Here is a 15,508-nt window from a genome sequence, read left to right on the forward strand (position 1 = left end):
GTGATACGGGAAGCCAAGAGAGGTAAACAAACGTTAATCCACACTCTCAGTGATGAACAGGGGAACGAATACGATCAACAGGTCACAGTAAAAAACTACGTGGTGCAACATTATACAGATTTTTACTCCGCATCGGCGACTGACGCGACGGCAAGTGAGCCGCTTTTATCCAACATTCAATCCACGGTCCATCCAACTGACAACGCCGACCTTGTAGCCCACATAACTGAGGAAGAAGTATGTGCCATAATCAAAGACTCGCCTACAAAGAAATCTGCTGGTTTAGATGGCCTACCCATAGAATTTTATGCTTGTTTTTGGCACATCATAGGACCGGAATTCACCAAAATATGCAATGAATTATTGGGAGACGTGCAGATGCCATCTCAGTTTACCGAAGGAATGATTGTACTGATCCCCAAAAAACCACGTAGCGCTACGCTGAAGGATTTTCGACCACTAACACTCCTCAATTCCGACTATAAAATCTTCACCCGACTCATAAACTGTAGACTGAAGATGGTACTGCCGAAAGTACTTGGCCCTTATCAAATGAGTGCTGTCCCAGGGAGATCAATGTCGAATGCATTATGTGAATATAGAGACATAATATATTTGTCGTGGCTATGCAAATGCAATGTTGGTCTCATGTTTTTAGACTTCGATAAGGCTTTTGACCGCATCAACCACCACTTTCTACTAACTGTAATGCAACGGATGGGATTCAGTGCTCATTTTATTCAGATCATACGCAAATGTATAGTCGGCACTTCCTCTCGAATCAAAATTAACGGTCAGCTAAGTTCACCAGTCCCGATCAAGCAATCAGTGAGACAAGGATGCCCCCTTTCTATGGCACTATACGCAATCGCCGTAGAACCGTTACTGTTAAACCTGCATCACAGGTTACAAGGTCTACAGGTGTCGGGTACAAAAACCGTGTGTCACGCTTATGCTGATGACGTCAGTGTAGTAGTTAACACGCACTCAGAAATGGAAGTCGTTCAACAAATAATCCACGCTTACGCCACTTCTTCCGGAGCCAAACTCAATGAACAAAAATCTAAAATTTTACCTGTCGGACCCCATACGGAGACCATTCAAAGGACATGGCTACAAAGAACAGAGAAGACGAACCACTTAGGTATGATTCTAATGGCCAACCCCAGAGAGATGACAGTAGCCAACTGGGACCATAAACTACATATATTCAGGGCTACTCTCCGTGAACACAAAACTAGAACGCTCAATCGGATACAGAGAGCTCTATTGATTAACAGCTATGCGCTAAGCAAAATATACCACATCGCAGCAGTGTTACCAGTACCCAAGGATACAGCGCAAAAGCTTTTAGCTGCAGCGTATTGGTTCATATGGAGCGGAAACATCTTTAAAGTCGCCATGCCAACCATAGTGTTAACCCGCGCCGCTGGTGGGTTGGGCGTCAAAGACATCAAGAACCAATGCACTGCCCTATATATGGACCGAATCCGCAAAATACTGCAGTCACCCCATCCGACAATTACGAAAACTTTATTCAACAGGTTAGCCCCAACGAGCAAAAAGGCCCCAGTCGATGTTGGTCGCATCAGCGCTCAACTCGATCACGTCCGGACTTATTACCTGGAAATGAGCTATATTCAAGATACTTCACAGCTGCTTAACACCAGAAGGACCTATTACCACCTCACGAGACACCATAGGCAAAACCCAATTGAAGCGAAATATCCAGCGGTCAACTGGAGTAACGTCTGGAAAAACATTAACAATCCCATCCTCCACTCCAAAGTAGTGTCCACGTGGTATGACATTGTGAACGAGAAGGTCCCCACAGGTGAAAAGTTGCACAATATCAAAATGAAGCAGAGTCCGTACTGCGGTCATTGCCATACTGTAGATACCTTGGCACACATTCTCATCTGCCGCGACCAATACTACATATGGAACTGGACTAGAAAAAAACTCGCAATAATTACTAGAACCACAGACTCTGCTATAACACTTAAAGATGTACTTCAACCAGACTGGCATTTCTTTCCTGCAACAAAGCACAATAGCTATGCTTGGATTATCGGCCAGTTTGCATATTTTGCAGTTACGAATACACATGCGAGTATAGACGAGTATATACAGTATATAATGGAAGAACACTACAACCTTAAAACGAGTCGGAAATACAAAGCTTTGTTTCAAAATTTCTTACTTCACACTTTGCCATAATGAAGCGGTAAATTTTATTTTATTTTATTTTATTTTTGGTTGGTGCACAACACTACAGCGAGTCGATACTAATTGTGCTTCATTATAATTAAGTTGGCATTTATTTATTTACTTATTTTTATAGTACAGCAAGTGAAAGTGCCTCAGGAAAACTAATTTTGCCAGAAGCCGTAACATAAAACAAATCAGAAGTGCTTGATTGATTTCGTGTTCTTCTGTTTCACGGGTATTGGACAGATTGTCACGGCAAGAAGAATTATTCAGTTCCTTTATATATTTAAAAAAAAAATAATGAAAAAAATAAATAAAAAAGTAGGTTAAGTTAGGGTGAAAGTGGCGGTGGCAACAGATTTTTTTTTTTTTTTTTTTTTTTTTTTTGGGTTAGATAGGATTTTGGGGGTGATATGGATGATAGGGGCCAACGCCTGAAGTGGAAGAGGTCCAGGAGGTCCAGGAAAAAAAAAAAAAAAAAAAAAAAAAAAAAAAAAAGGGGGTATGATTCCTGCTTAGGGTGCAGGAGGTCCCGGGTTCAAATCCCGGAAGAGCCCTAGCGTTTTGTGCAAAGTGATCGCACGTCAGTGGCTGAGTCAGCGCAAAAAGCTCGCCGTCAATATCAAATGAATTTCTTATTCGATGTGAGCAATTGACACTCGGGTCCGACGCGTGAAGGCGATTACGAAGGTTTCGGGTACAGATGGTAGCAGATGCATGTTAGTACGTCTTGCTTAAAGTGATGAAAAAGTGTTTCCGCCCGGGATCGAACCGGGGACCTTCTGCGTGTTAGGCAGACGTGATAACCGCTACACCACGGAAACTGCTTGTGTGCACCTTACTTCACAGACAACTTGTAGTGATGTTGCCATCGTAACTAAAAAATTCGATAAATGTGGTACTTGCAAAACGAAGGGACATGCAGCAGATCCACACACGACGTGGCTCATTGGAGGACAATACGACATAGGCAGGAAAATACTGTTCCCGCCCGGGATCGAACTTGGGACCTTCTGCGTGTGAAGCAGACGTGATAACCGCTACACTACGGAAACGACGGACCTGAGGAGTCCATCCTTGTTCATTCGAACTTGCCTCAGACTTTCTCTCGTCCGCGAATGCACACACGACAGTTCTTTTGTCAGCCTGGAACCCATCACAGCCGAGGGCTCAAGAAGTCTTCGGGGCGCTTGAGAGGGTGTCTGCCGTAGCACCCCTAACGAGATAGCGGCGTTTCGCGCAGTCGTTATTGCAAGTCATATCAGCAAAAGCAATCACTTTCTCAGCAGCAGGCAGTGCGAGCCCAGCGGCAGCTCTACATGAAGGTACCAATAGCCCAGGAAGGCCGCCGACCGCGGGAATTCGCGCCGCCCCCATCCCGCCAGCGTACACGAGACTTCCAGGACACCCTGGACGACATCGAGGGACTGGAATAATTGGCATTCGCCGTGTCACAGGTCTCGTTGGTCTAGGGGTATGATTCCTGCTTAGGGTGCAGGAGGTCCCGGGTTCAAATCCCGGACGAGCCCTAGCGTTTTGTGCAAACTGATCTCACGTCAGTGGCTGAGTCAGCGCAAAAAGCTCGCCGTCAATATCAAATGAATTTCTTATTCGATGTGAGCAATTGACACTCGGGTCCGACGCGTGAAGGCGATTACGAAGGTTTCGGGTACAGATGGTAGCAGATGCATGTTAGTACGTCTTGCTTAAAGTGATGAAAAAGTGTTTCCGCCCGGGATCGAACCAGGGACCTTCTGCGTGTTAGGCAGACGTGATAACCGGTACACCACGGAAACTGCTTGTGTGCACCTTACTTCACAGACAACTTGTAGTGATGTTGCCATCGTAACTAAAAAATTCGATAAATGTGGTACTTGCAAAACGAAGGGACATGCAGCAGATCCACACACGACGTGGCTCATTGGAGGACAATACGACATAGGCAGGAAAATACTGTTCCCGCCCGGGATCGAACTGGGGACCTTCTGCGTGTGAAGCAGACGTGATAACCGCTACACTACGGAAACGACGGACCTGAGGAGTCCATCCTTGTTCATTCGAACTTGCCTCAGACTTTCTCTCGTCCGCGAATGCACACACGACAGTTCTTTTGTCAGCCTGGAACCCATCACAGCCGAGGGCTCAAGAAGTCTTCGGGGCGCTTGAGAGGGTGTCTGCCGTAGCACCCCTAACGAGATAGCGGCGTTTCGCGCAGTCGTTATTGCAAGTCATATCAGCAAAAGCAATCACTTTCTCAGCAGCAGGCAGTGCGAGAACAGCGGCAGCTCTACATGAAGATACCAATAGCCCAGGAAGGCCGCCGACCGCGGGAATTCGCGCCGCCCCCATCCCGCCAGCGTACACGAGACTTCCAGGACACCCTGGACGACATCGAGGGACTGGAATAATTGGCATTCGCCGCGTCACAGGGCTCGTTGGTCTAGGGGTATGATTCTTGCTTAGGGTGCAGGAGGTCCCGGGTTCAAATCCCGGACGAGCCCTAGCGTTTTGTGCAAACTGATCTCACGTCAGTGGCTGAGTCAGCGCAAAAAGCTCGCCGTCAATATCAAATGAATTTCTTATTCGATGTGAGCAATTGACACTCGGGTCCGACGCGTGAAGGCGATTACGAAGGTTTCGGGTACAGATGGTAGCAGATGCATGTTAGTACGTCTTGCTTAAAGTGATGAAAAAGTGTTTCGGCCCGGGATCGAACCGGGGACCTTCTGCGTGTTAGGCAGACGTGATAACCGCTACACCACGGAAACTGCTTGTGTGCACCTTACTTCACAGACAACTTGTAGTGATGTTGCCATCGTAACTAAAAAATTCGATAAATGTGGTACTTGCAAAACGAAGGGACATGCAGCAGATCCACACACGACGTGGCTCATTGGAGGACAATACGACATAGGCAGGAAAATACTGTTCCCGCCCGGGATCGAACTTGGGACCTTCTGCGTGTGAAGCAGACGTGATAACCGCTACACTACGGAAACGACGGACCTGAGGAGTCCATCCTTGTTCATTCGAACTTGCCTCAGACTTTCTCTCGTCCGCGAATGCACACACGACAGTTCTTTTGTCAGCCTGGAACCCATCACAGCCGAGGGCTCAAGAAGTCTTCGGGGCGCTTGAGAGGGTGTCTGCCGTAGCACCCCTAACGAGATAGCGGCGTTTCGCGCAGTCGTTATTGCAAGTCATATCAGCAAAAGCAATCACTTTCTCAGCAGCAGGCAGTGCGAGCCCAGCGGCAGCTCTACATGAAGGTACCAATAGCCCAGGAAGGCCGCCGACCGCAGGAATTCGCGCCGCCCCCATCCCGCCAGCGTACATGAGACTTCCAGGGCACCCTGGACGACATCGAGGGACTGGAATAATTGGCATTCGCCGTGTCACAGGGCTCGTTGGTCTAGGGGGCAAGTCTCGCCGCGTCAGCCGTGCTGTGCGGACGTGTGCTGAGTTTCGTGCGCCGCGGTCTGCTGTGCTTCGGCGTGGTAAGTCGCAGTGCTTCTTGCATCGTTGCAGAACTTCTACGCATATTGAAATTTGAAATATGAATCCGTGATGGCCCACTTGAACAGACAAGATACTTTGAAATTCTCGTTTGATCGTAATTACGCCCGACCTAAACTACACGAAATCGAAGATTGGTTGGAATACGAAGTGAAAGTTGATTCAGAGGATGTCATTGGAATGCATCTTTCGATAGTGAGCAGCATTGTATTTGTGAAATTGAGGAATGCTAACTTATGTGACAAAATAGTTGAGTCTTGCGGAGGAATTATGAAATTTAAACATTGTGATGGAAACGTAGGCGAAGTCACCGTAACGCATGCAGGGTTTGGAATACGAACTATCAGGATATTCGAACTACCATTCGAAGTACCGGCGGAACAAATAAACGCAGTGATAGCGCCGTACGGTAAAGTTCTCAGCAATGTTGCCGAACGGTGGTCCAACGCGCGCAAATTCCAAGTTCTCAACGGAGTGAGGCAATTAAAGGTCGATTTGCACAAACATGTACCGTCATACATCAGCGTCTGTGGATACCGAGGTATCGTCATATACGACGGCCAGCCGAGGACGTGCGCGGCGTGCAACTCTCCCGGCCACGTCCGCGCGGAGTGTTTACAGCGGCGAGTGGCGCAGCTGCCGGCTGGCGAGGCGCCGCGACCGCCGGCTATGACTGCGCTGCCAGCGACTTACGCTACGGCAGCCCGCGGCCAAGTCCTGACCCCAAGCCCTGATGCGAACACGGAGAACCATCCAACCCGAGAAGAAGCCCAGATTGCCACCACTGACACGACAGAAGCTAGACCACCCGAACCTAAGGAAATCGTGACAGCTGTAACGGTTTCAACACAACAGACACCGAAAGATATTGGGAGCCACAGCAAATTACCCGATTCCTCCGCTGTTGAGAATGACATGCAAGAACCATCCCGGAATGAGCAACCTCATAGTGAACCGATTTCTCTATTGACCCCATCATCCACCAAGAGCACGGTCGACAATTTAGCTCGAAACACCACCCGCTTAGAAGATTTGAAGAATGCTGAGGAAGACAACATCAGACAGCAGCCGGTGAAACCTAAACGGCAAACACGAAAACAGAGCCCTGAAGAGATCCAAGAACTGGAGAAAAAACTCTCCCGTACCAAAAAAATTCTTAAAACAGATCGAAGCGGAAAGCAAGGCGTGGTAGACATCGGAAAACCAGACATCCCCAACCCGAATGAGGACGTACAGATGAACCTCGCCCCTCCAATTGAAGAACCAATGGACACTGTTGACCGCTGCGGAACTGATACGGGGACAGCATGGTCTGACGACACTGAATGCGCTTAGTTGGACTAGCGAATGACGCAGGCGTATAAAATCGCCACTCTCAATGTAAACCGAATAGTTTCGGACGTAAAGTTACAATCTGTGAAGGACTACTTATATGCCGCCGACATTGACATAGCGATGTTACAAGAGGTAGTTACGACCAAAATAGCGGATGTGTATGGATATGAGGCGATCTTAAACATAGGCAATGAATGTGGAACAGGAATACTGTTCAAACACGGCATACCATGTACAGCAAAAGCATTACTTGAATCTGGACGAGGCATAACTGCACAAATATATGATCTGCTTCTTGTTAATATATATGCTCCCTCTGGATCCAGCGGAAAACGAGCAAGGGGCAACCTGTTCCGGGACGAAATTGTCCCATTAATAACGGATCCTCGACTGCACATAATTTTGGGTGGAGATTTTAACTGCGTATTGCGTCCAGAAGATCAAATCCCGAACTTCAACTTTTGTGAGGAGCTGTTGCTGTTAATTAACGGGCTAGATATGATAGATGCTTGGTGCCACCTTCGCCCGCACACCCGAGGATACACGTACGTATCCAGTACTTCGGCAAGCAGACTAGACAGGCTGTATGTAACGAAAGGTTTTATCCATAATATAACTGACTGTGAAATTTGGCCTCTTAACTTCTCGGATCACTGCGCATTTCATATAACCGCGAAGCATACTAAACAAAAAACATTCCTGGGAAGGGGCGTATGGCAGCTAAACGTGTCACTTTTGGAGGACGCAGTACTGAAACAGGAGGTTCATGCTACATGGCAGCGTTGTCTTCGGATGCAATCCAGATATCCAACACGCATCATGTGGTGGCTACAGTCTGCGAAACCGCAGATAAAAAAATGCATCGCACGATATGGTCGCATGAAAGCGTACTGGCGAAAACGCACCTTGGAGTATCACTTTCTTTGCCTCCGCGAACTATATGATGACCCCATGGGATTAGCAGCAAACAGCTCTAGAATAAAACGCACTAAAGCAAGAATAACGGCGTTGGTACGACAATCACTAGAGGGGAAAAAAGTTCGATCGCGTCCTCCGATTGAACTGACGCAGGAGAATACGTCCGTATATCACGTGATACGGGAAGCCAAGAGAGGTAAACAAACGTTAATCCACACTCTCAGTGATGAACAGGGGAACGAATACGATCAACAGGTCACAGTAAAAAACTACGTGGTGCAACATTATACAGATTTTTACTCCGCATCGGCGACTGACGCGACGGCAAGTGAGCCGCTTTTATCCAACATTCAATCCACGGTCCATCCAACTGACAACGCCGACCTTGTAGCCCACATAACTGAGGAAGAAGTATGTGCCATAATCAAAGACTCGCCTACAAAGAAATCTGCTGGTTTAGATGGCCTACCCATAGAATTTTATGCTTGTTTTTGGCACATCATAGGACCGGAATTCACCAAAATATGCAATGAATTATTGGGAGACGTGCAGATGCCATCTCAGTTTACCGAAGGAATGATTGTACTGATCCCCAAAAAACCACGTAGCGCTACGCTGAAGGATTTTCGACCACTAACACTCCTCAATTCCGACTATAAAATCTTCACCCGACTCATAAACTGTAGACTGAAGATGGTACTGCCGAAAGTACTTGGCCCTTATCAAATGAGTGCTGTCCCAGGGAGATCAATGTCGAATGCATTATGTGAATATAGAGACATAATATATTTGTCGTGGCTATGCAAATGCAATGTTGGTCTCATGTTTTTAGACTTCGATAAGGCTTTTGACCGCATCAACCACCACTTTCTACTAACTGTAATGCAACGGATGGGATTCAGTGCTCATTTTATTCAGATCATACGCAAATGTATAGTCGGCACTTCCTCTCGAATCAAAATTAACGGTCAGCTAAGTTCACCAGTCCCGATCAAGCAATCAGTGAGACAAGGATGCCCCCTTTCTATGGCACTATACGCAATCGCCGTAGAACCGTTACTGTTAAACCTGCATCACAGGTTACAAGGTCTACAGGTGTCGGGTACAAAAACCGTGTGTCACGCTTATGCTGATGACGTCAGTGTAGTAGTTAACACGCACTCAGAAATGGAAGTCGTTCAACAAATAATCCACGCTTACGCCACTTCTTCCGGAGCCAAACTCAATGAACAAAAATCTAAAATTTTACCTGTCGGACCCCATACGGAGACCATTCAAAGGACATGGCTACAAAGAACAGAGAAGACGAACCACTTAGGTATGATTCTAATGGCCAACCCCAGAGAGATGACAGTAGCCAACTGGGACCATAAACTACATATATTCAGGGCTACTCTCCGTGAACACAAAACTAGAACGCTCAATCGGATACAGAGAGCTCTATTGATTAACAGCTATGCGCTAAGCAAAATATACCACATCGCAGCAGTGTTACCAGTACCCAAGGATACAGCGCAAAAGCTTTTAGCTGCAGCGTATTGGTTCATATGGAGCGGAAACATCTTTAAAGTCGCCATGCCAACCATAGTGTTAACCCGCGCCGCTGGTGGGTTGGGCGTCAAAGACATCAAGAACCAATGCACTGCCCTATATATGGACCGAATCCGCAAAATACTGCAGTCACCCCATCCGACAATTACGAAAACTTTATTCAACAGGTTAGCCCCAACGAGCAAAAAGGCCCCAGTCGATGTTGGTCGCATCAGCGCTCAACTCGATCACGTCCGGACTTATTACCTGGAAATGAGCTATATTCAAGATACTTCACAGCTGCTTAACACCAGAAGGACCTATTACCACCTCACGAGACACCATAGGCAAAACCCAATTGAAGCGAAATATCCAGCGGTCAACTGGAGTAACGTCTGGAAAAACATTAACAATCCCATCCTCCACTCCAAAGTAGTGTCCACGTGGTATGACATTGTGAACGAGAAGGTCCCCACAGGTGAAAAGTTGCACAATATCAAAATGAAGCAGAGTCCGTACTGCGGTCATTGCCATACTGTAGATACCTTGGCACACATTCTCATCTGCCGCGACCAATACTACATATGGAACTGGACTAGAAAAAAACTCGCAATAATTACTAGAACCACAGACTCTGCTATAACACTTAAAGATGTACTTCAACCAGACTGGCATTTCTTTCCTGCAACAAAGCACAATAGCTATGCTTGGATTATCGGCCAGTTTGCATATTTTGCAGTTACGAATACACATGCGAGTATAGACGAGTATATACAGTATATAATGGAAGAACACTACAACCTTAAAACGAGTCGGAAATACAAAGCTTTGTTTCAAAATTTCTTACTTCACACTTTGCCATAATGAAGCGGTAAATTTTATTTTATTTTATTTTATTTTTGGTTGGTGCACAACACTACAGCGAGTCGATACTAATTGTGCTTCATTATAATTAAGTTGGCATTTATTTATTTACTTATTTTTATAGTACAGCAAGTGAAAGTGCCTCAGGAAAACTAATTTTGCCAGAAGCCGTAACATAAAACAAATCAGAAGTGCTTGATTGATTTCGTGTTCTTCTGTTTCACGGGTATTGGACAGATTGTCACGGCAAGAAGAATTATTCAGTTCCTTTATATATTTAAAAAAAAAATAATGAAAAAAATAAATAAAAAAGTAGGTTAAGTTAGGGTGAAAGTGGCGGTGGCAACAGATTTTTTTTTTTTTTTTTTTTTTTTTTTTTGGGTTAGATAGGATTTTGGGGGTGATATGGATGATAGGGGCCAACGCCTGAAGTGGAAGAGGTCCAGGAGGTCCAGGAAAAAAAAAAAAAAAAAAAAAAAAAAAAAAAAAGGGGGTATGATTCCTGCTTAGGGTGCAGGAGGTCCCGGGTTCAAATCCCGGAAGAGCCCTAGCGTTTTGTGCAAAGTGATCGCACGTCAGTGGCTGAGTCAGCGCAAAAAGCTCGCCGTCAATATCAAATGAATTTCTTATTCGATGTGAGCAATTGACACTCGGGTCCGACGCGTGAAGGCGATTACGAAGGTTTCGGGTACAGATGGTAGCAGATGCATGTTAGTACGTCTTGCTTAAAGTGATGAAAAAGTGTTTCCGCCCGGGATCGAACCGGGGACCTTCTGCGTGTTAGGCAGACGTGATAACCGCTACACCACGGAAACTGCTTGTGTGCACCTTACTTCACAGACAACTTGTAGTGATGTTGCCATCGTAACTAAAAAATTCGATAAATGTGGTACTTGCAAAACGAAGGGACATGCAGCAGATCCACACACGACGTGGCTCATTGGAGGACAATACGACATAGGCAGGAAAATACTGTTCCCGCCCGGGATCGAACTTGGGACCTTCTGCGTGTGAAGCAGACGTGATAACCGCTACACTACGGAAACGACGGACCTGAGGAGTCCATCCTTGTTCATTCGAACTTGCCTCAGACTTTCTCTCGTCCGCGAATGCACACACGACAGTTCTTTTGTCAGCCTGGAACCCATCACAGCCGAGGGCTCAAGAAGTCTTCGGGGCGCTTGAGAGGGTGTCTGCCGTAGCACCCCTAACGAGATAGCGGCGTTTCGCGCAGTCGTTATTGCAAGTCATATCAGCAAAAGCAATCACTTTCTCAGCAGCAGGCAGTGCGAGCCCAGCGGCAGCTCTACATGAAGGTACCAATAGCCCAGGAAGGCCGCCGACCGCGGGAATTCGCGCCGCCCCCATCCCGCCAGCGTACACGAGACTTCCAGGACACCCTGGACGACATCGAGGGACTGGAATAATTGGCATTCGCCGTGTCACAGGTCTCGTTGGTCTAGGGGTATGATTCCTGCTTAGGGTGCAGGAGGTCCCGGGTTCAAATCCCGGACGAGCCCTAGCGTTTTGTGCAAACTGATCTCACGTCAGTGGCTGAGTCAGCGCAAAAAGCTCGCCGTCAATATCAAATGAATTTCTTATTCGATGTGAGCAATTGACACTCGGGTCCGACGCGTGAAGGCGATTACGAAGGTTTCGGGTACAGATGGTAGCAGATGCATGTTAGTACGTCTTGCTTAAAGTGATGAAAAAGTGTTTCCGCCCGGGATCGAACCAGGGACCTTCTGCGTGTTAGGCAGACGTGATAACCGGTACACCACGGAAACTGCTTGTGTGCACCTTACTTCACAGACAACTTGTAGTGATGTTGCCATCGTAACTAAAAAATTCGATAAATGTGGTACTTGCAAAACGAAGGGACATGCAGCAGATCCACACACGACGTGGCTCATTGGAGGACAATACGACATAGGCAGGAAAATACTGTTCCCGCCCGGGATCGAACTGGGGACCTTCTGCGTGTGAAGCAGACGTGATAACCGCTACACTACGGAAACGACGGACCTGAGGAGTCCATCCTTGTTCATTCGAACTTGCCTCAGACTTTCTCTCGTCCGCGAATGCACACACGACAGTTCTTTTGTCAGCCTGGAACCCATCACAGCCGAGGGCTCAAGAAGTCTTCGGGGCGCTTGAGAGGGTGTCTGCCGTAGCACCCCTAACGAGATAGCGGCGTTTCGCGCAGTCGTTATTGCAAGTCATATCAGCAAAAGCAATCACTTTCTCAGCAGCAGGCAGTGCGAGAACAGCGGCAGCTCTACATGAAGATACCAATAGCCCAGGAAGGCCGCCGACCGCGGGAATTCGCGCCGCCCCCATCCCGCCAGCGTACACGAGACTTCCAGGACACCCTGGACGACATCGAGGGACTGGAATAATTGGCATTCGCCGCGTCACAGGGCTCGTTGGTCTAGGGGTATGATTCTTGCTTAGGGTGCAGGAGGTCCCGGGTTCAAATCCCGGACGAGCCCTAGCGTTTTGTGCAAACTGATCTCACGTCAGTGGCTGAGTCAGCGCAAAAAGCTCGCCGTCAATATCAAATGAATTTCTTATTCGATGTGAGCAATTGACACTCGGGTCCGACGCGTGAAGGCGATTACGAAGGTTTCGGGTACAGATGGTAGCAGATGCATGTTAGTACGTCTTGCTTAAAGTGATGAAAAAGTGTTTCGGCCCGGGATCGAACCGGGGACCTTCTGCGTGTTAGGCAGACGTGATAACCGCTACACCACGGAAACTGCTTGTGTGCACCTTACTTCACAGACAACTTGTAGTGATGTTGCCATCGTAACTAAAAAATTCGATAAATGTGGTACTTGCAAAACGAAGGGACATGCAGCAGATCCACACACGACGTGGCTCATTGGAGGACAATACGACATAGGCAGGAAAATACTGTTCCCGCCCGGGATCGAACTTGGGACCTTCTGCGTGTGAAGCAGACGTGATAACCGCTACACTACGGAAACGACGGACCTGAGGAGTCCATCCTTGTTCATTCGAACTTGCCTCAGACTTTCTCTCGTCCGCGAATGCACACACGACAGTTCTTTTGTCAGCCTGGAACCCATCACAGCCGAGGGCTCAAGAAGTCTTCGGGGCGCTTGAGAGGGTGTCTGCCGTAGCACCCCTAACGAGATAGCGGCGTTTCGCGCAGTCGTTATTGCAAGTCATATCAGCAAAAGCAATCACTTTCTCAGCAGCAGGCAGTGCGAGCCCAGCGGCAGCTCTACATGAAGGCACCAATAGCCCAGGAAGGCCGCCGACCGCGGGAATTCGCGCCGCCCCCATCCCGCCAGCGTACACGAGACTTCCAGGACACCCTGGACGACATCGAGGGACTGGAATAATTGGCATTCGCCGTGTCACAGGGCTCGTTGGTCTAGGGGTATGATTCTTGCTTAGGGTGCAGGAGGTCCCGGGTTCAAATCCCGGACGAGCCCTAGCGTTTTGTGCAAACTGATCTCACGTCAGTGGCTGAGTCAGCGCAAAAAGCTCGCCGTCAATATCAAATGAATTTCTTATTCGATGTGAGCAATTGACACTCGGGTCCGACGCGTGAAGGCGATTACGAAGGTTTCGGGTACAGATGGTAGCAGATGCATGTTAGTACGTCTTGCTTAAAGTGATGAAAAAGTGTTTCGGCCCGGGATCGAACCGGGGACCTTCTGCGTGTTAGGCAGACGTGATAACCGCTACACCACGGAAACTGCTTGTGTGCACCTTACTTCACAGACAACTTGTAGTGATGTTGCCATCGTAACTAAAAAATTCGATAAATGTGGTACTTGCAAAACGAAGGGACATGCAGCAGATCCACACACGACGTGGCTCATTGGAGGACAATACGACGTAGGCAGGAAAATACTGTTCCCGCCCGGGATCGAACTTGGGACCTTCTGCGTGTGAAGCAGACGTGATAACCGCTACACTACGGAAACGACGGACCTGAGGAGTCCATCCTTGTTCATTCGAACTTGCCTCAGACTTTCTCTCGTCCGCGAATGCACACACGACAGTTCTTTTGTCAGCCTGGAACCCATCACAGCCGAGGGCTCAAGAAGTCTTCGGGGCGCTTGAGAGGGTGTCTGCCGTAGCACCCCTAACGAGATAGCGGCGTTTCGCGCAGTCGTTATTGCAAGTCATATCAGCAAAAGCAATCACTTTCTCAGCAGCAGGCAGTGCGAGCCCAGCGGCAGCTCTACATGAAGGTACCAATAGCCCAGGAAGGCCGCCGACCGCGGGAATTCGCGCCGCCCCCATCCCGCCAGCGTACACGAGACTTCCAGGACACCCTGGACGACATCGAGGGACTGGAATAATTGGCATTCGCCGTGTCACAGGGCTCGTTGGTCTAGGGGTATGATTCCTGCTTAGGGTGCAGGAGGTCCCGGGTTCAAATCCCGGACGAGCCCTAGCGTTTTGTGCAAACTGATCTCACGTCAGTGGCTGAGTCAGCGCAAAAAGCTCGCCGTCAATATCAAATGAATTTCTTATTCGATGTGAGCAATTGACACTCGGGTCCGACGCGTGAAGGCGATTACGAAGGTTTCGGGTACAGATGGTAGCAGATGCATGTTAGTACGTCTTGCTTAAAGTGATGAAAAAGTGTTTCCGCCCGGGATCGAACCAGGGACCTTCTGCGTGTTAGGCAGACGTGATAACCGGTACACCACGGAAACTGCTTGTGTGCACCTTACTTCACAGACAACTTGTAGTGATGTTGCCATCGTAACTAAAAAATTCGATAAATGTGGTACTTGCAAAACGAAGGGACATGCAGCAGATCCACACACGACGTGGCTCATTGGAGGACAATACGACATAGGCAGGAAAATACTGTTCCCGCCCGGGATCGAACTGGGGACCTTCTGCGTGTGAAGCAGACGTGATAACCGCTACACTACGGAAACGACGGACCTGAGGAGTCCATCCTTGTTCATTCGAACTTGCCTCAGACTTTCTCTCGTCCGCGAATGCACACACGACAGTTCTTTTGTCAGCCTGGAACCCATCACAGCCGAGGGCTCAAGAAGTCTTCGGGGCGCTTGAGAGGGTGTCTGCCGTAGCACCCCTAACGAGATAGCGGCGTTTCGCGCAGTCGTTATTGCAA

The 15,508-nt window shown here is 48.1% G+C and overlaps 22 non-coding genes across 22 annotated transcripts; 6 read left to right on the forward strand and 16 right to left on the reverse strand.

Annotated features, from left to right (window-relative positions):
* Positions 1 to 2,962: 2,962 nt before the first annotated feature.
* Positions 2,963 to 3,035, reverse strand: Trnav-aac. The gene has a single exon. It is a non-coding gene; the product is annotated as a tRNA-Val (tRNA).
* A 158-nt stretch (positions 3,036 to 3,193) lies between these two features.
* Positions 3,194 to 3,266, reverse strand: Trnav-cac. Its single transcript has one exon. It is a non-coding gene; the product is annotated as a tRNA-Val (tRNA).
* Positions 3,267 to 3,667: 401 nt separating this feature from the next.
* Positions 3,668 to 3,740, forward strand: Trnap-agg. Its single transcript has one exon. It is a non-coding gene; the product is annotated as a tRNA-Pro (tRNA).
* Positions 3,741 to 3,934: 194 nt separating this feature from the next.
* On the reverse strand, positions 3,935 to 4,007 carry Trnav-aac. Its single transcript has one exon. It is a non-coding gene; the product is annotated as a tRNA-Val (tRNA).
* A 158-nt stretch (positions 4,008 to 4,165) lies between these two features.
* On the reverse strand, positions 4,166 to 4,238 carry Trnav-cac. The gene has a single exon. It is a non-coding gene; the product is annotated as a tRNA-Val (tRNA).
* Positions 4,239 to 4,640: 402 nt separating this feature from the next.
* Trnap-agg lies at positions 4,641 to 4,712 on the forward strand. The gene has a single exon. It is a non-coding gene; the product is annotated as a tRNA-Pro (tRNA).
* A 194-nt stretch (positions 4,713 to 4,906) lies between these two features.
* Trnav-aac lies at positions 4,907 to 4,979 on the reverse strand. The gene has a single exon. It is a non-coding gene; the product is annotated as a tRNA-Val (tRNA).
* A 158-nt stretch (positions 4,980 to 5,137) lies between these two features.
* Trnav-cac lies at positions 5,138 to 5,210 on the reverse strand. The gene has a single exon. It is a non-coding gene; the product is annotated as a tRNA-Val (tRNA).
* A 5,906-nt stretch (positions 5,211 to 11,116) lies between these two features.
* Positions 11,117 to 11,189, reverse strand: Trnav-aac. The gene has a single exon. It is a non-coding gene; the product is annotated as a tRNA-Val (tRNA).
* Positions 11,190 to 11,347: 158 nt separating this feature from the next.
* Trnav-cac lies at positions 11,348 to 11,420 on the reverse strand. Its single transcript has one exon. It is a non-coding gene; the product is annotated as a tRNA-Val (tRNA).
* Positions 11,421 to 11,821: 401 nt separating this feature from the next.
* Positions 11,822 to 11,894, forward strand: Trnap-agg. The gene has a single exon. It is a non-coding gene; the product is annotated as a tRNA-Pro (tRNA).
* Positions 11,895 to 12,088: 194 nt separating this feature from the next.
* Trnav-aac lies at positions 12,089 to 12,161 on the reverse strand. Its single transcript has one exon. It is a non-coding gene; the product is annotated as a tRNA-Val (tRNA).
* Positions 12,162 to 12,319: 158 nt separating this feature from the next.
* Trnav-cac lies at positions 12,320 to 12,392 on the reverse strand. The gene has a single exon. It is a non-coding gene; the product is annotated as a tRNA-Val (tRNA).
* A 402-nt stretch (positions 12,393 to 12,794) lies between these two features.
* On the forward strand, positions 12,795 to 12,866 carry Trnap-agg. Its single transcript has one exon. It is a non-coding gene; the product is annotated as a tRNA-Pro (tRNA).
* Positions 12,867 to 13,060: 194 nt separating this feature from the next.
* Trnav-aac lies at positions 13,061 to 13,133 on the reverse strand. The gene has a single exon. It is a non-coding gene; the product is annotated as a tRNA-Val (tRNA).
* Positions 13,134 to 13,291: 158 nt separating this feature from the next.
* On the reverse strand, positions 13,292 to 13,364 carry Trnav-cac. The gene has a single exon. It is a non-coding gene; the product is annotated as a tRNA-Val (tRNA).
* A 402-nt stretch (positions 13,365 to 13,766) lies between these two features.
* On the forward strand, positions 13,767 to 13,838 carry Trnap-agg. The gene has a single exon. It is a non-coding gene; the product is annotated as a tRNA-Pro (tRNA).
* A 194-nt stretch (positions 13,839 to 14,032) lies between these two features.
* On the reverse strand, positions 14,033 to 14,105 carry Trnav-aac. The gene has a single exon. It is a non-coding gene; the product is annotated as a tRNA-Val (tRNA).
* Positions 14,106 to 14,263: 158 nt separating this feature from the next.
* Positions 14,264 to 14,336, reverse strand: Trnav-cac. The gene has a single exon. It is a non-coding gene; the product is annotated as a tRNA-Val (tRNA).
* A 402-nt stretch (positions 14,337 to 14,738) lies between these two features.
* Positions 14,739 to 14,810, forward strand: Trnap-agg. The gene has a single exon. It is a non-coding gene; the product is annotated as a tRNA-Pro (tRNA).
* A 194-nt stretch (positions 14,811 to 15,004) lies between these two features.
* Positions 15,005 to 15,077, reverse strand: Trnav-aac. The gene has a single exon. It is a non-coding gene; the product is annotated as a tRNA-Val (tRNA).
* A 158-nt stretch (positions 15,078 to 15,235) lies between these two features.
* On the reverse strand, positions 15,236 to 15,308 carry Trnav-cac. The gene has a single exon. It is a non-coding gene; the product is annotated as a tRNA-Val (tRNA).
* Between the last annotated feature and the right edge of the window lie 200 nt (positions 15,309 to 15,508).

This window comes from Schistocerca americana, chromosome 2, assembly GCF_021461395.2.
Source record: "Schistocerca americana isolate TAMUIC-IGC-003095 chromosome 2, iqSchAmer2.1, whole genome shotgun sequence".
NCBI classification, from domain to species: Eukaryota; Metazoa; Arthropoda; class Insecta; order Orthoptera; family Acrididae; genus Schistocerca; species Schistocerca americana.